A 23765-nucleotide genomic window follows, 5' to 3' on the forward strand; every position below is an offset into this window, starting at 1 on the left:
GACCAGTGTGGTTGGAGAGGTGGCAATTTCATTCTCCAATCCACTGCCACTTTTGGAATTCAATATATTGCGAGGTCAGGAATAAAATTTCTCCTTTTGCTTCCTTTTGCTCTTTTGATCTTAGTGTCCATGCGTGAGTTATTTCGTGTTTTAGTGCGACAGTTTTAAAATATTTTTAACCTTGAAATGTGTGTTTTCATGTTCTCTCTGAGCTAGCTCCCAAAGGATTAGGGGTGGGACTACAACTTGATTTGTTGGTGTAACAGCTTATCTATTTTCTATGATCTCAGCTTTAAGGAACTTAGTTTGTGGTCTGCTTTGTCATATTTTGGGGTGAGCTCTGACAAATTAATCTTTTTTTGTGGAATTACTGTAAGAATACTTTTTTCTGCAATTCTTGTTGCTTTATTAGCAAAATTATTTCTCACTTCTGGAGTGGTTTTTCCTTTTTGGTGACTTCTACAATGCATGATAGCTATCTTTGTGGGTTTTTTAATGTTCTCTAAGAGGGCAAGGATCTGTTCAGCATGTTTGATTTCATTACCTTGACCGTTCAGAAGTCTTCTCTCTTTCTAGATGGGTCCATGGGCATGGACAACTTTAAATGCATATTTAGAGTCAGACTATATATATTTACCTTTTTTCTTTCGCTTAGGTCTAGGGCTTTCGTCAGTGTAATCAGTTCAGCTTTCTGTGATGACACATCTGCTGACAAGGCCATTTTCTTGATCACCTTGTCCTGTGTGGTCACTGTATAGCCTGTCATCTTTTTGCTATTTTTTATAAAGCTGCTCTTATCTGTAAAAAGCTCTCAATCTGGATTTTCTTGGAGCACGTCTTTTAGGTCTGGTCGGCTGAAATAGATTTCTTCAATTATCTGTGAACAGTCATGCTCAGGCACATTGCCAATAAGGTAGAGGACAGAAACACTGTAGGGTTAATAACAGAAGTTGTTTTTAAGGTAACATCACTCTGTTTTAACAACAGTGACTGATATTTAAACATCTGGTATGGCTTTGTTGGCCCCATGTTAGGCCACTCCCTGGGGGCTCCGGTGACGGGGGAAGCCCTCCTGGAGCAGTTCTGTGTCAGGAACAAGAGACACATTGGACTTTTTTTGTCTTCAGCTTCTTATTTATTGTTACCTTATCAAAACTTCAGCATGCTGTCTGCACCAGACCTTGCATGCAGGAAAACAGCACAAAAATGGCCCCAGAGGTACAATTTCAAGGTCTTTTAAGGCTGAACTAAAATTAAACTACCCAATTAAGAAATGACACCTAGATTATTTTCCCTTTTAACCCAACAATTGATCCCTCAAGACCTGCAATGTGGACTTTTCTGTCCAATTGCAAGATACCATCCAAACCCATGAAGAAGAAGGAGGAAGAAGGAAGAAAAAGGAACTCGAGACAACGCCCTATACCCTCCATCTTGTTTCATATCCATTACTATATTCTAAAACCTAAACTCTAAGTTTTCCACCCTGTGATATTACACACTTCTAACTAACTACACACCTGTAATCCCAGTGCTATTAATCAATTTTGTAAGTCTTCTCCACAGCCTCAGGTAAAATGCAGTGCTTTCTTGCAAGTCTGTGCCTTTCAGCACAGAAAGTTTAAAATTCTTGGCATCCAGGATTCCAACAATCTGGTTACTGGACAGCTAATGTCTCTCTTTTTGTTCAAGAACAGGTGTTACAGCATGGGGTACATACACTACAATGTGTCTCCCAAGGATGAATTTTTGGGCTTCCTGGATCAAGATGACAGTGGCTGCCACAGCTTTCAGGCACCTTGGCTATTCTTGGGCAACACTTTCTAGCTGTTTGGAAAAGTAGGCTACAGCTCTCTGTGCTGGTACTCGTAAAGCTTCATTCAGTCTCTCATATGTAAAAAGTTCAAAAGGTTTAATTAAGTCTGGCAGTCCCAGTGCTGGAGTTGACATTAGAGAGTGTTTCAGTTGTTTAAAAGCTCTTTTGGTGTTTTCAGTCTATATAATAATTCTTGTTTTGGCTGTCTTTAATGTTCTATATAGGGGTTTTACTAGAAGTCCATAATTTGCTATCCACAAATGACACTAACTTACTATTCCCAGGAAAGTTTGCATCTCTTTCACGGTATGGGGCTCTGGGGGTTGACAGATGGCTTCTTTCTGTTCTTTGCTGAGCTCTCAATGTCTAAAAAAGATCTCAAGCCCTAAGTAAACTACTGCTTCTTTAGCAATCTTTGCTTTGTCTTTAGAAACTCTGCACTTCGTCTTAAGAAGTTTAATAAACTCACGGTAAATCGTATGCAGTCATTTCTGGTTCTAGCCCCAATCAGGATTTTATCTACATATTGAAGAATAATTCTTTCTGGCTCCTGTCTTTTCTAGTCTTTTAAATTTTTTGCTAGCTGTTTTCTAAATATTGTTGTGCTATTCTTGAAACCTTGAGGTAGAACTGTCTAAGTTGACTTTTCTTCCCTGTCTCTGAATTTTCTCACTCAAAAGGAAAAAGATCTTGGCTGCTTTTGTGCACAGGAATGCAGAAAAAGGCATTCTTCAGGTTTACAACAGTAAACCACCCTAATTTGTCTGTCAGTGTGGTCAAAAGGGTGTAGGGATTGGCTACCACTGGGTGTATGTCCTCTGTAATTTTGTTAATTCCTCTTAAATCTTGTACTAATCGATAATTCATATTATCTGCTTTTTTAACAGCTAAAATGAGGGTGTTGTATTTGGATTCACATTGCACTAATAAGCTATGCTGTAGGAATTTTTTCAATTATAGATACTAGTCTTTTACAGTTCTCTAATTTCAAGGGGTATTGTTTTTGCTTTACCAGTGTGGCTCTTGGCTTGAGTGCAATTCTCACTAGTTCAGCCAGTTTGGATCTTCCTGGGATATTACTGGGTTACACTACTGGATTAACTGTATTTTCAACTTTAATGGGAATTTCACTACATTTTTTTCTGCATAAAAAGTGCAGCAACTTGGACAAATTTAGATCCAGGAATGACAACTCTTGCACCTTTTTTCTTTTTAAATTTAATTTCTGCTTCTAATTTTTCTAGCAAATCCCTTCCTAGCAATGGTTTAGGGGAGTTAGGCATATAGAGGAATTGATGAGTTACTTAGTGCTTCTCCAGTTTACATTTTAAAGGTTGAAATAAAGGCTGAGTTTTGCTTATTCTGGTCACCCTAATAACATGTACAGTATCTTGACTCAGTTTCCTTTTTAAGGTATTTAACACAGAATATGCTGCTCTAGTATCTACTAAAAATTCAATGTCATCTTTTCCTAGTTTAGCTATAACCGAAGGCTCCACTGGGGGGGGGGGGGGGGGATAGCCTTAGGTTTCTATCACTTGGAACTTGAGCTGCTTGAGCTTTGTACTACTGGGAGTTGGGGAACTGGGGATTTTTCTTTTAATGCTGGACAGTCATTCTTTCAATGTGTCTATTTTTTATAATAGGCACACTGATTTTTCTCCCTAGGGGAAGTTTTCTTGGATTACTTTTTTTGAGTTGCCTTCTTACTATGTTGAGGCTTAACTCTTTCAGTTGGGCTCATCTCAAAATACCTTCCAGGCAATCTTTAGCAGCTTATCTGTCTCGAACTCCCCCTATCTTTTGCAGCTGCTTTTTATATCATTTGTAGCTTCACTCATAAACAAGAGAACTAGATGTGTTTTCTTATCAGATGATTTAGGATCTAGATCTGTATATATAATGGAAGTTTTTCTTAACGTATTTAAAAAATCAGTGGGTGATTCATCATAATTTTGCCATACTTCATAAAGCTTTGACTAATTTATAGCTGTAGAGACACTATGTTTTAATCTATATACTACAAGACTTTTATATAATTTTAGCTTCGCTATATGTTCCAGAATGTTTGGATTCCACCCCTGATTTTTTAGTGGGAATATCTGTGTAACTGTGCTTTGAAATAACCTATTTGCTATGCTAGCCTCTACTGATGTTGTGATGGCTTTAACTATTCGTGTCTCAATGGGATCAAGTAATGTGTCTAACACAGAGTTTAAATCAGCCCAGAGAGGGTTTTGTGAGTTTGCCTTTTCTACTAATGTTGCTAGCTGTCCTAGGGTGACTTTATGATGTTTGTATTCACTAGGTGATTACTGGAAAAACTGAATTTGTAGAACTGCCCAGGCAGAATGGGGACTGGTACATTTTGGTATTGGTAGATACTTCTTTTGGATGGCCAGCAGCTTTCCCATGTTGCACCAACAAGGCAAGAGAAGTCTTAAAAAATGTGCTGAAATTAATATTTAATAGCACTGGAACTAACTCTTTTAAGTCTTAAAAGGTACAACATTGTCAACAGATCATTGGGGTTAGACCTGCCTGTACATCCTTTCTGACCAAGAAATAGTGTGCATCAGAACTTGGAATTTTGGACCAATCCAGGAAAAGTGGAAGGGACCATATCAAGTCCTCCTGATAACCAACACTGTACAAAAGGTAGAAGGAATTGAACTCTGGGTTCATTACATGCAGGTAAAATCAACAACCACACATTAAACACAGCAGAAACAAGACTAAGATCTTGGAGGTTTGGGTTTTTTTAATATATATAAATCCTATAGTTTTAGGTATTGTGAAAAATACATTCACTGTCCTGTGAAAATTTTAAAAGTTAAATAAAAGACAATAGGACACAAAGACCATAAGGGAAAAGGTTATTATGGCTGGTTGTATCTTGGCACTTAGCCAAGACCATACTGTTATCTTTGGAGATACCCCTTAAATGCCATTTCCCTTGCACCAGCCTATTGCATATTCATAGACCCTTATGCATAGTAAACTTTTCCCCAAACCAGTTTACATGTTCTAAGAACTGTTTAGCATATCTTCTTCTTGGGTCAACTTTTTTAGAGCATGCATATTCCTTGGTTGTGGTTTTAGTCCTTTTTTATCATCATCTTCAGTTTTGGCCCCAGCCCACATTGTCTTCAGACAGTGAGTGCTGATAGTTGGCATATCTGTAGCAGGTGTCCTCTTCATATGTTAATTGGATGTTATCCCATCCAAGCAGGCATTTTAACACAACCATACTTATATCAGCTATTTCACTAAGCTTAATCAACAACAGAAATAAAAATGGTATCTTTATAAAAAAGTTACTCTAACATTACACATATAGAATCCGAAGCCAGGGTCCTCATATGACAGGAAAGCTGGACAGGACAGAACGCACATCGAACCAATATGGTTAAGCAAATTTTCTCCCTTTATTAGTGAGAAGATGGCAGTTTATATACACTCCTATATAGTTTACAGTTTACAAAGGCACTCTCATTGGCAAGCTAACATTGTTTACCTTTGCCTTGAGGTGGTCAGGCTTTTCACACTGCAGCTCTACCCTAATTCACACTCAGATAGCTCATTACTTTGTAGTTACTTTAACATAATTTCTAACTGCACCACAACTAAATTCTTACTGCGTCAAAGGCTTCCAGGCCCCACCAAGGCCGCTTATCAGGGGCCTAATCTGAGGGGTAGCTCAATTCTCACTCCAGACATAAATCATACCCTCTCTCTCTCAGAAATTCTGCAACAAGAATCCATTCTAATATTTGTGAAAAGCCAATATTATAATATGTATCTATAACAATTCCCCCTCTTATTCTTTATAAATCATTTGGCTTGAGCAATATTTCTTGTTCGCTTGCATACTTTGGACCATGCTGGTAATTATCTGAATAAAACAGGATTAAACAAGGAAGAAATATGAAACCAGTTGCAACATATAAAAGTAAGAATCCTAATTTCTTTCACAATCCCATCCTCAATACATTACCCCACCAGTTAGTTTTTAACATTGTTTTCCCATTTTTGGACCAGTACCTGGATTATTTTTTCTGATATCCTTTGTTGTTTCTTTTTCCCAGATGACCTCCCCCTTGATAATCTATTTTCAACAATCTGATATATTAAACTTTCCACAAACATCCCCTTCTTTAGCCAATAAATATTCTAAAGCCAACCTATTCTGATACACTACAGTTTTTGTTTGGCTTTCGTGACTTGATATTAATTCCAATGCCCGAGAAGCTTTGTTTCTTATCATCTCTATAACTGCTTGGAGTCTTATAATGCAATTCAGCATATAAATTGAGGCCAATGCAGAGTTAGATTGCTGTGCTGGTTTTACCTTTTTGTTCTTGTAATCCAATATTTTTCCCCTTTTTGCCTGCAGGTACTTAATTTGGATGGGTTATAACAGTGACTGTTGGCATGGGTATGTGTAACATAAAAGGACCTTTGGTTTCTTTCAGTAGCATTTGTGACATGATCTTGCCAGTATCCTTTGAAAAACACATTCACCCTCCTATGAAAATTTTAAAAGTTTAATAAAGGGCAATAGGAGACAAAGACAGTAAAGCAACGATTACAACTGGGTGCATCTTGGCACTCAGCCAATAGCACACTGTTACCTTCAGGGATACCCCTTAAATACCTTTTCCATTACATCAGCCCATTGCATATTCTTAAACCTTTATGCATATCCATATTATTCCATAAACTAGTTTACATATTCCAGGAGCTATTTTTCATGGGCACTCATTTGGTCCACCTTTTTAGAGCATGTGTGTTTCTCGGCTGTGCTTTTGGCTCCTTCCCTTTATCACTTCCAGTTTGGGCCTTGGTCCATACTTTCTTCAGATGGCAGATGCTGATGGCATAGCAGTAGCAGGGTCCTGATTACATGTTCGCTGGATGTTATCCCGACCAAACAGACAGTTCACTCATAACTATCAGCTACCACTACTACTATAGTGTCATAGGTTGACAAGGAAGTGAGTTTTCTTGGGAAGTTATAGTCAAACAAATCAGTGGTCAAATTTGAATATTGACACTTGGTGCAACCACTTGCTACAGATAAGAATTGATCCAGTCAAATTAAAAATGAAAAATAAAAATTTTATTTTATATCAAATTCTCTCTGAGCCAGCCACAAGGAAAAGGACAGTGCCGAGCCCGGGATTGGTGATGGGTGCATGACAGAGAGGATGCCTCTCGGCAGAGGTTCCCCCTAGACACACACACCACCCTTTTGGACCAAGCAGTTCTTATAGGAAATTTTCCACCTGAGGCCAGGATTTTGGCAATCCGCCTTTTCTTCCCATTCAAAGTCACACATATTCATAAAGTTTCTTTTCTCTCTGCTGAGGTTGAACAATCCGAGTCCAGGTGTGGACAATTTTCCTTGATGGAGTTACGGGCTTTCAGATATATGAGCCTGGAGGATTCCAGCATCCCAATCGTTACCTGGATGATCAAGGCCTAGGCATTCCTGTATCACCTCAAGGAATGACCTGTCTCCCGGCCAGCCACATCTATTAAATTGTAAATGAGGCTTTGTCCAAAAAACCAGTTTTGGGTGTAACAGATATGTGGAGGTAGCTCTCAGTGCTGGCATGTGTGCTTGCAACAACAAAATATTACACATATCAAATTATACTTCCCTGAACCAAATACAACAATATTACATTGGCACGAATTATTATCAACATATATATCACACTGAAGGCATGGATATGCCTCTGAGGACACAGGGGGTTAAAAGCAAGAACTCCCAGAGGAACTCTCTCTTTTGTTCTGGTCAGTGAAGAGTTCAGACCTCTCCTGCCCAGCCACAGGCTGGATGGGGAAGGGGAAGCCATGCGGCCTAGGCTGAGGTAGGCCAGGAGCCCTGGACAGAGAAGGGGGTGAAGGGAATGGAGCTGGGTCGGCCCCTGCAGGAAGGAAGGGTGAAGAAAAACAGGGATGGTTTTTTGTCTCCCCTCCAGAGAGAGAGAGAGAGAGAGGGAGAGAGCCTGTGCCACCTGGAAATTTGATAGCATATGCTGGCAGTACACCCGCAGAGGAGAAAGAGAAGGCGGGGGGGGGGGGGGGGGGGCGGGAAGGGGGGGGGGAAGGGGGGGGAAGGGGGGGGTGCCCAGCCATGGGAGTCCTGGGCAGCCTGCTGTGAGATTTTGGCCATCATGAGGGCAGCAGAGCCTGAGACTTTAACCCTTTCCTGGATAAAGGAAAGCTTTGCAAAACATTAATCCTCCTTGATATGAAAGAGAAGAGAGATGGCCTGAGGCCTGAGATATCAGAAGAAGATGGGAAAGAATCCTAGGTGGTGAAATGAACAGGGTCTATGCCTTTATTAATAGTCAGCTCTTTATTAAAAAGTCAGCTCGGCAGGGGGCTCAACGAGGAGCTCGCCCCCGCTGTTGTAGCTTCTCCCGTAGCCGAAGGGTGAGCAGGCGTGCAGAGTCTGTCCCTGGAGTCCCCGGGTGAGCAGGCGTGCAGAGTCTGTCCCTGGAGTCCCCGTGGCCGAAGGGTGAGCAGGCATGCAGAGTCTGTCCCTGGAGTCCCCGTGGCACGCTGGTAGCTGGAGGTGAAGAGGTGTGCAGTCCGTATCTGAAGTCCCAGCAGATCGTCCTCTCTCCTTTCCTCCTGGCACACTGGTAGCCGAAGGGTGAGGGGATGTGCAGAGCCTGCTGCCGAAGTCCGGCAGCAGCTGTCCCTCTCCTTCCCTCCTGGTAACACCAGGAAGTGTGTGTGTGCTTTGCTCCTGCTTCCCACAGCCCAGTCCAGTCTGGTCCTCTGTAGGTTATGGTGACAGGTCAAACACAGACTAGGGATGGGGTTCCCTTTTCCCCAACGAGCACACCCATCCAGCCCCCTCCACTGTGCCCATCTTTTCCATTTAGGGGTGTTTTTCATCCCCAAAACCCCCTCCCATGATTCCACTGGATTATTTTGCATCCAGGTCCCAGTCCTAGAATGGTAGTGAGGGTGGGGGGAGGTAGGTGATTCCCAGGAACAATTAGCTAATTAACATTTCAATGTCAGTACTTAGCCCAAGCCAAGTGTCCCAGCCAGGCTGTTTTGTTCATAACAGGTGGGAGGAGATGATGGAGTGGCTTTTGGCTGGACTTTTTCTTGTGTAGCCATAGACTGAACCAATTTTCCTGTAACACAGAGACTGCATTTAGGGGGATGCAATGGCTTGAGCCAAGAGAATGACCTGCTGCAGTGATGCCATGTGCAGGAGTGGAGTGAACAGAGTAAGATGAGGAGTGTGTGGTGGTGCCCTCTGTCTTCAGGGAAGAGGAAGATCTCTGTTCTCAAGGCCCTTGGCCCCAAGGGAGGAGAAAATGTGGGGGACTCTTGTCCCAAAATGAGAAATTGTTGTGTTTTGGTACTTGGCAAAGCATCCTTAAAAGGAACCCTATAAGCAGTTTTGGTCCATGGACAGTGGTGAGAGCACTGTACATGGAAGGAGGATGTCACAATGTCAGATTTTTTCTGGGCGGTGCCATGTGTGACATGGAAACACAAGAGGATGCAATTGTGTTTCCTGTGGAAGACTATGGTACAAGAGAGACTCCTCTCTCCCCTGATGGACTGAGAATTGATTATCTGAGAGGTGGTGACTTGATTGAGAGTCCAAGGTTTTGTCTCACTGTGATATGGTGGTAATTGGGTGGGAGGTGGAGGAATGTTTTGGAAAGGTTTTCATTCTGTTTCCTGGGAGGTGGAGGAATGTTTTGGAAAGGTTTTCATTCTGTTTCCTGTGTGTTCCTTTCATTGTAGTGTAGGTTCATAAAGTTTTTTTTTCTTTATTTCTAAGCTTGATCCTGCTCTGCTCTGTCTCTGGTCACATCTCACAGTGGCCATTTGAGAAAAATATATTTTCATGGATGCACTGGCACTGCGCCAGCTCCAACCCATGATATATGTCTAAGTTTTTGTTAACAGCAGAAATAAAAGCAAAGCTATTTTAACATTATACATATAGCATTCATCTTAATATTTGCGAAAAGCCAACAATATAATATGTATTTATAACAATCCCTATTCTTTCCTTTTTACAAATCATTTGGCTTGAGCAATATTTCTTTTTTCCCATCCTTCATTATTTGCTTACTTTTTTCATAAATAATTTTTGCTTCTTCCAAGGGGTCTTCCATATTATTTTGTTTCCTTAACAGCATAATCTTTTCTGCAGTCCCAGATGTAGTTCATTTTGGGCCTATAGGCATTGTTACCACTTGCATGCCCTGGACTATGCTGGTGATTAGCCAAATAAAGCAGGGGATCAAGAAAGGAAGAAATATCAAACAAGCTGTAGCACATAAAAGGAAGAAGCCTAGCTTCTTCCACCGTTCTATTCCCAATACCTTATCCCACCAGCTAGTTTTTAGCACTGATTCCCTATTTTTCTGATATCATTGACTATATCTAGGACGGTATCTCTGTTGTCATCTATTTTCAAACAACAATCTGATGTATGAAATTTTCCACACTCTCTTCCTTCAGATAACAAATAGTCTAAGGCCAACCTATTTTGATACACTGCAGCTCTTTTTTGGGTTTGTTGCCTTGATATTAATTCTATTGCACGACCAGTTCTGTTTGTTATTATGTCTACAACTGCTTGGAGTCTTATAATACTATTCAACATATAAATTGGGGTCCAATATCCCCAACTCCCATCTTGTGCCCAGGTAGCTGGCCCATACCATGTTTCCACTATGAATTCTGGGGGCTATTCTTCATCTCCCCTTTTTGGAATCCCACAATCAAGTCCCTTTTTGTAGGTGAGATTGTCGCGGGAAACAAGTTCATGCTATCATGATCAACAAGTCTCAGTTTATTGGAGTTGCTTACAGTTTCTTTATACAAGCACTAATTAGTTCATACATATTGCAGAAGCGAAGCTCAGGATTAGTTACCTTTCTATTAACACATATATCTCTTTGCGATAAGCCTTGCAGTTACTGTTTCTTTATACTTGATTACTTTTCTGCATACTAAGCAATATTTCATTTTTAACGAGACACCTGTATGCTCAAGGTTGTTAGGAGATATCTGTTTCTCAAGGTTGTTAGGAGACATCTGTTTCTCAAGGGCATAGTTTTCATGCTACAAGTCACGTATTCTCACACTCTCATCAACTTAACTTTTTCGTGTCCCTTGCTGCGCAGCTATTCTTTAGCTAAACTCTCGACACCTTTTATTTATTTTCAGGTCCCCATAAACTGGTACTCCTAACTGATCTCCATTTGGTCCTGGTAGAAGAAAGAATCCTGGCTGTATAATTCCCAAAGTGCAATTCCCTTTCCAACTAGAGGGGAGTCTTGGGTATGCTCTCTTTTTACATATACAAAATAAGCCATCTGGTGCCTTCCAATAATAATTTTTCTGTTGATTTATATTCTCCCAAAATTTGGATATTTCTGGAATCCCATAAGGATTTTTGCCTGTATCATTACATTGAAAATGTTATTATATTTACAATTTGTCTTTTTCATTTTTCCTCGAGACCAATACTGAGTTGGTTCCTCTGGGATCCACCACGTAAAAGTTCCATTGCTAACTTTATATCTCTTACAGGGAGTATTTCCAACTTCATTAAGAAAATTTTTCCCACTGCACCAGAGACTTTCTTCCCCTGTCACTGTTGAACTTAAAATCCACCCTTCTGGTCCATTTTACCCCCTTTGTATTTGTCTGGTTGCACTTAAGGAGTTCAACCGGGCCTAAGGTGCTACCTTTCCATGGCCATTCCTCTGACATCAAAGCTCCTCCACAGACCCAACAGTTGGTTAAGTTCCTTACTTATTCTTTCCCCTAATTCCACAAACAGATTTTTTTTTCCCAGTCTTGAGATATCTATTTCTTGTTCTAATTGATGCTCAAGTTTTTTATATAAATCTGGAAGTGAAATTGGCACAGATTTTGATTGCTCTACTGGTTTTGCCTTTATGCTTGCCAGTTGCTCTTTAACCAAATCTTGGACTTTACTCCCTGTGACAAAAGTGAAACAAATCCATCTCTCTCCTTTAGGACATTTACTTCCCAACCTGTTACCGCTTGTTCCTAAATTTTCCACAATCCAGTATTTTTTCCCATTTTGTATAAAATTCCCTAATTTGGATGGGTTATAAGAGTGACTGCTGACATGGGTGTGAGTAATAAAGGAAGCTCACTGTCTTTCCATATACAACTTTTGTTAACATCTGTGACGTGACTTTGCCGGTTTCCCAAAAGGGAAAAGACAACTGATGAGTGACAGAAAAAGGAATAACAGAGGTCTGGTATGGCTTATATCCCCACCTCCCATACCTATGGGGTTGCAACCTGTGGATGCTGGCAGTTTAGTCAGAGAAACAGGTAACTTTCCCAGGCATCACCCTGGGGAAGTTGTGAGAAAGCTCAGAGAAAGAATTAAAACAAATATTTTCTTAATCTCTGCACCTGGTGTTTGTGAACATGTGGAATGTTTGTACGTGATGTTTATGGAAAGATATTTGCAAGAGGGTGTTGTTCTGTATTAACCAATGGTTTGAGGGGTGTTAAGGACCAGTCAGGTTCTGGGTGAATGATCCTATCTATAAATATGTGTAGTTTTTAATAAACCTTGCTTCATGCCTTCTAAGAAGCACTGGAGTCTGTTGTCTTTTCCTTGTCATTCCTAACTCAACAGTGACAGCAATGCATAGCAGGTGTATATGATCTTTGGTGGCAAGTACAGCAGCCAATCCAGTCTTGCCCTTTTCTTTCCTTGTCACTTCCTTTTTGCTAATGTCAAGGCAAATCGTTTTTGACACTCCTTAACTGTAGTTTCCCACTGTTCCTCAGATATCTCCCATTCAACAGGCACTAATAATTCCCATACACAAACCAGTTATTATTTCAGTTGTTTTGAGTTCAATCTGGATAGAGGATAGATTTGGCACTCGACACTTCCTGCAAGGAGAGTGATGATTTTGTGAACTACAATACCAATTTTTCCCACAATTTAAACATTTGCATTTAACCCAGCTAGCATGTGAGGTATTGGGATGAATCAAGCAGGGTATACGATATGGCACTGATGGAAATTGTAATTCCTCCTCTTCTTTGTATAAGTCACAGGCTAAGGCCAGAATACGCAAACTCTCTGTCTGAAACAGTCCTGATCTTCCTGTTTGAAGTGGAAGTATTCCACCCTGGGGGGGTGTTGGAGGTGTCTCAGAACTTGTCCAGGCGGTACTTGAAACCACTGATATAAGCTTGACCTTATTTCCCAATTAGGTGTAATTCTTAGTAGATTCCTTGGATCATTTGGGTCTTCCCAGTTCATTACCACCCGGTCCCCACTTAAGAATCAATTTGTTACCACATGGTTTAGATGTTATAGTCCACTCTTTAGGTTCTTCCACAGGTCCTATGATTCTGCTGGCACGGATACCCCATCTTTCCCTGGTCCGGATTGCTGGCTCAGTCATCAGTAGTACCTGAAAAAGGAACTTCTCATTGTGGGGTCAAAGATTGTTCTTTCCATGTTTTCACAAGTACCCATTTCCCTGGATGAATATTATGGATTTTAAGTTTGAGGGATTATCCCTGAGAAAAATGCATATTTTATGATTGGCTTTTCACAAATGTTACAATTGATATTATATGTGTAATGTTAGAAAGTTATGCTGTATTAATTCTCTTCATATGTAGTGTGTTAAATGTAGTTTTAAGTTACAACATAACGTTAAAATAGAAACTCTGCCATATAGGATTTGTTACAAGCTCAAGCGAGAAGATGGGATAACCAAGAAACTCTTCACACAGAGATGTCAGCAAAGGGAGCCCATAAAAAGTTACTGCCTCCTTATCAGAAAAGACAAACATTCTTCCACCTTCTCTCTGTCTTTTTGGAACCACCAGGATTAAGAAGAAATTGACAAAAACCAGAAAAGTTCTTAATTTGCAAGGAATTTATGCATCATGTATGAGATATATGAATATGCAACAGGCTATTGATTTTAAGGTTATTCTTTTGTTCACAAGGTATGCTTTTCGTGACTTAGTGTCCGAGAGCATCCGGATGTCCGTAATTCTTTGCTTTTTATTGTCTTGTAATTGTCCTAACTCTAAATTTTATTACTCTAATTGTATTACTATTTTTATAACCATTTCATTATTATTAAAACTTTAAAAAATTTTAAACCAAGTGATTGGTGTTTTTCACATCCCTTTCAACCACAAATTTTCAAGTGCTTTTGCAATTTTGGTGACATATTTTCTAACTCTTATTTCCCCTGCTTCATGTGTAGCAGTGTCATGTTGGGTGGTCAGAAAGGGTAATCTGAACATCATCTCATAGGGTGACACTCCCAGGTCTGACCTGGGTTGTGTTTGGACCCTCAATAGAGCCAAAAGTAGGCATTTTCCCATGACATTTGGGTTTCATTCATTAATTTTGTTAAAGTTCTATTTAAAGTCTGGTTCATCTTCTCTACCCGGCCCAAACTCTGTGGATGCCATGGGAGATGTCATTCCCATTTTATTCCCAAGGCTTGAGTTATTTGCTGTAAAACTTTGGATGTAAAATGTGTTCCTCTATCTGAGTCTATCCTATTAACCATTCCATACCTGGGAATAATTTGTTCCAAAAGGGTTTTGCATACTACATTGACTGTGGCTCTGACGGTAGGAATAGCTTCCACCCAATGAGTTAGATGGTCTATTATTACTAATAAAAATTTCCATTTCTGTACTTGGGGAAGTTCAGTAAAGTCCACTTGGATACTTTGAAATGGTTGAAGAGTTAACTCATGGCCTTAACACATTATTTTTCTCATTACCTTTTTATTTACCTTTTGACAAATTATACACCTTTCAGTTTCTTGTTTTGCCAATCCAAACATCCCAATACACCCGTAATTCCTTAGAAAGTGATCACACAAGAGCTTGAGTACCCCAATGAGTTTTTTGATGCATATCTGTCACCACTGCGTCAGGAACGGGAAGAAAGGCGACACACTCCATGGATTTTCAGAAGGCATAAAAGGTTTGCTTTATTACAATTTCCCGATATTTATAACCAACATTGTTCACACCGAACCTGGTTGGTTCTTGATGACACCTGTCACCCATTGGTTAATTAAGAAAACTCCCTTTGGTAAACATCTTACTGTAAGCATCACCTAGCACACATTAACATGATCACAGCTGCAGAGATTAAGGACTGTTTTGATTCTTTCTCTGAGCTTCTCACAGCTTTTCCCAGAACAATGCCTGGGAAATTGTCCATTTCTCTCTCTCAGCATCCACATGTCTCCTAATATTTTCCTAGTAAGTGGCTTATTAAGCAATTGTCTCCCATCAGGAAGTTTCCATTTCCCTAACTGATCTTTCTCTCCCCCTATCCTACTTAGTTCCCTCTGTTATAAATGAAAATTTGTCCAGCCAAATTAATATGAAAAATAAAATATTTTGCAATCAAATTCTATCTAGCCAGCCACAAGGAAAGAACAGAGCTGAGCCCGGGGTCGGCCCTGGGTGTGCAACAAGGAGTCAGCCTCATCAGAGGTTTTCCTCCATGCCCACACACTTCCATTCTGGTACAAGCGGTTTTTATAGGGAAAATTTCGCCTGAGGCCAAGATTTCAGCAATCAGTCTTTTCTTCTATTTAGAGTTCATATGTTAATAAGATTTTCTGTTTTGGTGATGAGGGAGAACAAATCAGTGTCTGGAGTTTGTTGAATCCCTTGATGAAATTTACGGTAATTCAGGAACGCTGTATTCACATGTATCTGCCTGAGGATTTCCATTATATCCATCTCGGGTTGTTCATGCGAACGATCAGCACTTGGGGTTTCTGTATCTCCCCAGACATGGCCCATCTCCTGGCGAGCCATACCTTCTTACTTGTAAATCAGTTTCCAATCTACACCCGGTCTCATCTGCGCCTGTGAGGGTGGGGGCGGAATCCTAATACAAACATGTATACTCTAACAAATGTTCAATATCACATATATCATATTAGAAATGGTGTGAATTATATCTACTACACATAACACCTCTCTTCTGCCTCACTAAACTTTGGAATTTCCAATTCTTCCTTATCTGTGGTCAAGATTAACATAACCCTTTTGGTCCCATTTTCTGCCGCGTCTCTAGCCTCTTGATCTGCCAAATTATTTCCTCTTATTTCTAAAGTCATTCCCCTTTGGTGTTCTTTCATATGTTCTACAGCAATTTCTTCAGGCAATTTTAATGCCTCTAAAACCTCTAAAATGAGTCCTTCATGTATCAGTCCCTTTCCTTTTGAATTTACTAACCCCCTTTCTTCCCAAATTTTTCCAAAGGTGTGTACTACCCCGAAAGCATACTTCGAATCAGTATATATAGCTCCTTTCTTGTGTGCCAAATATGCCAGTACTCTTTTTAGAGTATATAATTCACAAGATTGAGCTGACCAGTTTGAAGGTAATTTTCCTTTTTCGATGGTCTGCATCTTTTGCCCATCAACCAAGGCATAACCTGATATTCTTTTTCCTTGTAAGCATCTGGATAAACCATCAAGATATATTCTTTCCCCTTCTTGGAGAGCATCTTCTCCTAGATCTTCCCAAACTTTAGTTTGGCATTGGATAATTTCTAAACAATTATGTGTTAAATTACTTTTTGGTTTCCCATATAAAAATTGTGCTGGATTCAAACTTTTGTTTACTTCTAGAGCTAGGTCATTACTGTCTATCAAAATAGCTTCATATTTTAATATCCTAGAATCTGTTAACCATTTTTCAGCTTTTTGATTTAACACATTTCAGACTGCATGAGGTATCTACACAATTAGTTTACTTCCAAAAGTAAGTTTAGAGCTTTCCTCCACCAAAATAGCAGTAGTTGCTATAGCCTGAATACAAACTGGATCAAACAATTTTGATAAATAAGCTACTGGTCTTTTTATTCCGCCCCCATTATTGGACTAAAACTCCATGAGCTACTCCACCTTCCACATTCACATACAGAAGAAAGGGTTTTTCTAATGAAGGTAAACTCAAAGCTGGTACTGAAGCCAGCTTCAACTTCAATTCTTCTAATTTATTATAATCTTCCCTGGTCCACTTTATATCGTCTTCCTCTGTCAATTTTTCATTAAAAAATTTTACTGCCTGTGTATACCCTTCTATCCATAATCTACAATATCCCAATAGTCCAAGCAGCCTTCTAACTTCCTTCTTTGTAGAGGGAAGGGGAAGAGATAAAATTCCTGCAACCCTCTCAGGATTTAGCTTTCGGCTACCTTTGCTTATTAAGTGGCTGACATTTCATTTCTGGTTCCACAAATTGTAGTTGTCTGAGAACACAGATTAAAAAAATCATTACTAAAACTAAATTTAACTAAACCCATGCTTTGCTCTTATTTCTTTTTGATCTCACCTCACAGCCTTTATTTAACACTATCTTATCTTACCCAAAATTCGATTTCCCGGTCAGGGAACCAAAAATGTCATGGTTTGACGCTGGCACAATGCCAGCGTCCCATGAAAATATAACTTACTAATCAAATGCTCTGAAATGCGATCAAGAACAGAGCAAAGCAGGCCAAACTTAACAAAGGAAAAACTTTATTACACTATTATTACTACTACTATAAAAGGAAAAGAAAGGAAAGAAAAAAAAAAACCACACAAAATTTGAAATGAAAACTTTCTAAAACATTCCTCCTCCCACTACCCAACTCTACTAAACTACAGCAAGACTCATTTGGATCCTTAATCAAGTTTTCACCCTTCAATATAATTAATACTGAGTCTATCGGGAAAGAGAGGAGTCCCCCCTTGCACTATAGATTTCCAGGAAACACAGCTGCCACTTCTTGTGTTCCTATGTCACACGTGGCACTGCCCAGACACACCGGCCAGTGTGACGCTCTCCTTTCTATGTTAAAGTGCTCTCAGCACCGTGCATGGACAGAGACTGCTTATAGGGCCCCTTTAAGGATGCTTTGCCAAGGACTACCAGGAACAACAGTCTAGTATTGCAATTCGGGACTAGAGTCCCCCCCATTTTCCCCTGGGGCCGAGGGTCTAAGAACAGAGATCTCCTTCTCTTCTTCTCTGAAGATGGAGGGCATCCTCACACCCTCCTCAGCTCTCTCTGTCTATTCTAGAACTGGTAGTTGCTGAAGGAGGTCTCTTGGCTTATCAGTGCATCTCCTTAAAATGCAGTCCTTCTTGAAAGAAGGAGTGGTTCAGTCTATGGTAAATAAGCAGAGTCTAGCCAAAAGCTACTCTATCATCTCCCCCCAACCTTCTTCTCTGAACATCTGAGGTCCCAGGCTGTCTCTCTTTCCTTCAAATTGAGGAGGAGTAATATTTCACAGGAAAGGGTTAAAATTCCCGGACTCCCCGGACGGCTGCAATCTCAGCCCAGGACTCCTCCCATATCCCACACTGGGCATCTCCCCCCCCCTTCTCCTTCTCCTCCGCCGGCAAATTCCTAGGTGTCTGCTGGCTCTCTATCTCTTTTCCCTCTAGCTTAGGGGAGGGAGAACAAAAACATCCCAGATGTTCTCCACCCTTCCATCCGCAGGAGCTGGCCCAGCCGGTTCCGATCCTTCACCCCCTGGCCTACCTCTGCAGGCCGCATGGCTCCCCTCCCCCACCCAGCCCGGGCTGGGCAGAGGAGGTCCATACCTTGCGATGACCGGAACCAAAGAAGGAAGAGTCCTCCTGGGAATTCCACTTTTAACCCCTCTGTGTTCTCAGAGGCGTGTCCACCTTCAATTGGTCACCCCAAGTGTCAGTATCCAAACCTGACCCCTGACTGGATGGACCTCTTCCTTCAAAAAAAAATTCTCTTCCCGTGTCAAACCATGACACCAAGAAATTCTTCGCATACTGATAACAGCAACAAGACACCAAGATCCCAAGAGAAGAGTTATGACCTTCTTATTGAGACTGTTCAGACTTCTTCCAGACTTCTAGGAACCAAGAAAGTAATTTACAAGATGAACGGGGGGGGGGGGGGGGGCAGAAATTAAGCAGAGGACATCCTTTGTTTGAAAATAACGTTTGCATTGTGTGTGTGAGATATATGAATATGCAACAGGCTAATGCTTTTAAAGGGTAATCCTTTGTTAGCAAGGTATGCTTTTGTGGCTTAGTGTCCAAGACCATCTGGACATCTGCAATTCTTTGCTTTTTATTGTCCTTTATTGTTCTAACTCTGATTGTCCAAATTCTTATTGCTTTAATTTTATTACTATTTTTATAACTATTTCATTAGTATTAAACTTTTAAAACAAGTGATTGGCGTTTTTCACATACAGTATATAAGGCCTTGTGTGTTGACAGTTTTCCAAATTTGAGAGAAATTTAGGAGGAAATGTCCCAAAAGGGTGTCTCCTCTAAAGAAGAGTAGGTTTTAGCAACCCCTTCCCCATGGGTCCCCACAGATTTGAAAGGATTTCCCCTGGAAAAAGTGAAAAAAGCCCTGTTTATTTCATAAGCAGGTTGCTCATAGGTATGAAAAAAAAAAAAAAAAAAAAAAAGAACAATGTTAAATAATAAAAGCTCTCCCTTTCCATAGGTGTGGCTCCGTTCTCTGCAGAGCTGGGGCGTGGCAGGGGCCTCTCTGGGCTGAAGTGGGGGAGGGGGCCCACGGCAATGGTGTTCCAGACCGGAGCAAAGCTGACCAGTTCCAGAAGAAGAAAGAAAAGAAAGTGAAGCCACAGGCCCAGCAAAAACCTCTTGCCTCAGCTAATGAACAAAAAGCTAGCTAAAAAAGCAAAGAAAAGCTCTCCATCTCTCTTGCCTGCTGCAGAGCTGAGAGCTGGGAAAGCTGAGAGGCTTATCTGTGTTTTGAACACAGGCACCAAAAAAATTCTACTGCTTCCCCCCCTTCTCTCTCAAATCCAACTTAAAGGCACAGGGCTCATATCTGTCAGAAAGTAGACGATGGGGGATACAGAACCATACAGTCACCCTAGGACAGCAATAAACTCAATTCTCTTTAGATCAAGAACCAAGAGGATCCATGTATTCATTTCTCATTGCTACAAATGGCCACCCGAACAGCTCAGACATCTCACAGATGGTGAAAGACATTCATCATTCCAGTAGTAACCTCCACTGTACCACAGGAGACGTTCGACCAGAAATATTCAACAAAGGGACCCAAAGCAAGTGCCCATCACCTAACAGGGGAGCAGTGGGGAAGTCATGGGAGGAAAAAAATGTCCCTGGAACAGAAACAAGGCCTTGAAACTTTAAGGCGACTTCTGCATCAGCAAAATAGAGACATTTCTGATGCTAAGCTAAGTACCTTGCTGGACTGGGCGTCCATGCATGTATGACTTCCCTCCTAATGGGACTTTTCTTTTGGAGGCCTGGCAAGCCATAGGCCAGACATTTTTGGATATTGCCAGGATTGGCAATGCTGATGCTTGCAGATTCCTTGCAACATGGGGCATTATTATGGTAGTCCTTAAAGAACCCTGTATGCAGGACCATCCATTGGTGGCTTTAGCAACTGATTCCCCTGAGCCCTCAGATCTGACCTCACCCAATTCCAACACACTGGGTGATTCCAAGGTAATGCCAACCCCCAAGGTGCTGTTTGACTGTGATGAAAATCCTGACAGTCAGTACACTCGACCTCATACTCTTGGACCCTGAAAAAGAGGCAAGTTCATACCCTCCATGTGATAGTGATGATGTGGCATGTTGCGGGCAACTGGGCAGTTGTAAGAGCCTGTCCTGTTATTTATACACCAAATCAATGGCCTACTTAAAAAGATTTAGATTACCAGGTTATCAAAGAACTAAGGAAACTAGTGAAAGAAAGCGGTGTATCTTCGTATCATGTCTTAAGCTACTTGGAACCCATAAGTAACGCTTATGTTCTTGCACCTAGTGATTGGAGATGATTTTGACCATGACCCAGTTCATGGTTGTTGGGGGTTGGGTTTTCTTTTCTCTTCCTTCCTTATCACTTGTAGAATTTCTTCCCATTGAGTTGCTAATGGGAGCTGATTGCTAGGTGCTTGGGACAAGGGGGGAACTGGTGTTTTGGGAGTTTTCCCTTGGGGGAAGGGGTGGAGATGCTGGGGAATTTGGGCTGGGCGAAGCTGCTGGCCCTCTCTCACTTTCAGAGAAGGATGGTGGGAGCTGCTGCTCTTGGGGAAGGGATTTCCACTGCTGCTGCTGGAGCCTGGCCCAGGGCTCCTTTTTCTGCGGTGGGGTGAGCCTCTGCTCATGAGAACAGCCACTGAACTGGGACCTTGTTGACACCTACCTCACTAAAGGAGAGACCTGTCACTGTCTTCTCGGGTGCCTGGGATCCTGAGCTCAGCTCTCCCTGCCCTGCTGGGAGACCCTCACCCCCTGCCTGCCGAGACATCCTGCTGGCCCAGCTTGCTGCTTTCCCAGAGTCCTGCTGTGGCCACCGAACCCGGCTACCCCAGGGGTTTTTGAAGCGGAGCCTCTCTTCCACCCCTTCCTGTCTTCGGACAAAAGCTGCCATTGCCACGTGCTCCCAGAGCCTGTGCCAGAGCGCTCCCTGCAGCCATATGGGTATCACTGCACCTGCCCTGCCCACCAGGAGCCTGCCAACGGCCCTGCTGGTTGTGACCATAACTACACCAAAGGGGAAAGTGCCGCAGCCGAAAGGCTGTTACTGGGTTCCAGGTTCTGTTTGTTGTGAATGAGATAGTTGTTGTTGTTTGTTTGCTTTATTATACACACTAGTAAAAAACTGTTATTCCTATTCCCATATCTTTGCCTGAGAGCCCCTTAATTTCACAATTCTAATCATTCGGAGGGAGGAGATTTATATTCTCCATTTCACGGGAGGCATTTTCTGCCTTCCCTAGCAGACACCTGTCTTGTAAAATAAGAAAATGATTTGGCTTACCAATTACTGTGACCTATGTACTATTCAGTTGGAGACATTACAATGCAGAGATCTGCCTAATGTTGTTACTCAGTTGACAGGAGGGGCAGCATGCAGCCTCCTCATTGCAAACAGACTATTCTTGGGATGTCTATGACTTTATTAGCTGATTTGTTCTACAGACTTTGCGCCAGCTCCCTGGGGCGGGCAGAGATGCTAATCTGGCTTTTGCTAAGATTTTACAAGGTCCATCAGAAAAATTTGTACAGTTTCTTGACAGGCTATAAGCTGCACTTTCCTGGCATATTGATCATGAGGAAGCCCAAGCCATCTTGCTGCTGCAACTGGCTTTTAACAATGCAAATGATGACTGTATGAGGGCGTTATTGCCTATTTGCAATTGGGGTATTTGTGATATACCAGACATGGTTAGGGCCTGTCAAAGTGCAGGGTCAACCACCCATCAAACTAATTCTCTCACCTCAGCTTCAGATGCTTACCTCTGGGTTTTGGGGGCAGGAGGGTGTTATAAATGGAGATGGGAGCTTAGATGAGCACCTGCCTTTTGCCCAGGCCTCAGGCAGCAGGCAGAAGCTTTATTGGGGTGGCCAGCACTCCAAAATACACTCTTGTTTGCAAGTTCTTTAATAATGGCTGATTAGGTCTATTACAAAATAAATTATTTAATAGACACAAAATTAACAGTCACAAGACTTTAAACAGACTATTTACTACACAGGAATAAAATAAAAAGAACTGCTAGTAGATAACATACAGTGCATGATTAAGGTACCTATTATTACAGCTAGCGAAGAAACAGTACAGATTAAGCTCCAATGTACTTACCACCTAATTGATGATGGAGTGCACATAGAATCTTTTCTCTCAGTTCCCAGGTAAAGTATCCACAGAGTCACGCCTGACCTTGCAGGACAAGATCCCCTATATGTTTCAAGGAGTGTATAGGAGACTTCTATCTGTAGAAATTTGTGTAGCTTTCATACTTTGTATAAGGAGGCCTGGGGTCCCAGGGGTCCGTCTGGCCCCCCGGGCAGCCGCTGCCATGGCTGTCCGAATAGCTCTGGGCTGTTAGGCTTAGCCTGTCTGGGTCCCTCGGCTCAGCTCCCAGCCATGAGCAAATTTAGCGAGCACCTCTAGAGTGAACTCCTTATGAGTTCCGCTCTTAGTGATTTCGCTCTGTGCTCACAAGTGCCTCGGCAGGCGCATAGGAAGAGAGAGAGAGAAGTCCCAGGCTGTCTCTCTTTCCTTCAAATTGAGGAGGAGTAATATTTCATAAAGCCTTCATTTCACAGGAAAGGGTTAAAATTCCCAGACTCCCGGGATGGCTGAAATCTGACCCAGGACTCTGTCTCCAGTCTCCTGCGCTGGGCATCTCCCCCCCCCCTTCTCCTTCTCCTCCGCCGGCAAACTCCTAGGTGTCTGCTGGCTCTCTATCTCTTTTCCCTCTGGCTTAGGGGAGGGGGAACAAAGACATCTCAGATGGTCTCCACCCTTCCATCTGAAAGAGCTGGCCCAGCTCGGTTCCGATCCTTCACCCCCTGGCCTACCTCTGCAGGCCACATGGCTCCCCTCCCCCACCCAGCCCAGGCTGGGGGGGGAGGTCTGTGTCTTGCGATGACCGGAACCAAAGAAGGACGAGTCCTCCAGGGAATTCCGCACCTTCTAGCCTACCTCTGCAGGCCGCATGGCTCCCCTCCCCCACCCAGCCCGGGCTGGGCAGGGGAGGTCCGTATCATGCGGTGACCAGAACCAAAGAAGGACGAGTCCTCCTGGGAATTCCGCTTTTAACCCCTCTGTGTTCTCAGAGGCGTGTCCACCTTCAATTGGTCACCCCAAGTGTCAGTATCCAAACCTGACCCCTGATTGGATTGACCTCTTCCTTCCAAAAAAAAAATTGTCTTCCCGTGTCAAACCATGACACAGTTCTAAACTGTCGTTGCTGAGGCAGGACGGGAATGAAGAGACTCTGACTCAGAAGGCTGCTGAGAGTAAAGCTCCGATTTATTCAAAATACACCGCTCTTTTATACAGAGCTTTGCAAGGACCAAATCCATTTGTTCT

The 23765-nt window shown here is 41.9% G+C and overlaps 1 long non-coding RNA gene across 1 annotated transcript; it reads right to left on the reverse strand.

The window, feature by feature from the left end:
- Positions 1 to 10649: 10649 nt before the first annotated feature.
- On the reverse strand, positions 10650 to 23462 carry LOC116806907 (uncharacterized). Its single transcript, XR_012053433.1, has 2 exons — positions 22530 to 23462; positions 10650 to 13296 (listed from the first exon to the last, which is right to left on the reverse strand). It is a non-coding gene; the product is annotated as an uncharacterized lncRNA (long non-coding RNA).
- Positions 23463 to 23765: the final 303 nt, after the last annotated feature.

The sequence above is a fragment of the Taeniopygia guttata genome, chromosome W, assembly GCF_048771995.1.
Source record: "Taeniopygia guttata chromosome W, bTaeGut7.mat, whole genome shotgun sequence".
Classification (NCBI taxonomy): Eukaryota; Metazoa; Chordata; class Aves; order Passeriformes; family Estrildidae; genus Taeniopygia; species Taeniopygia guttata.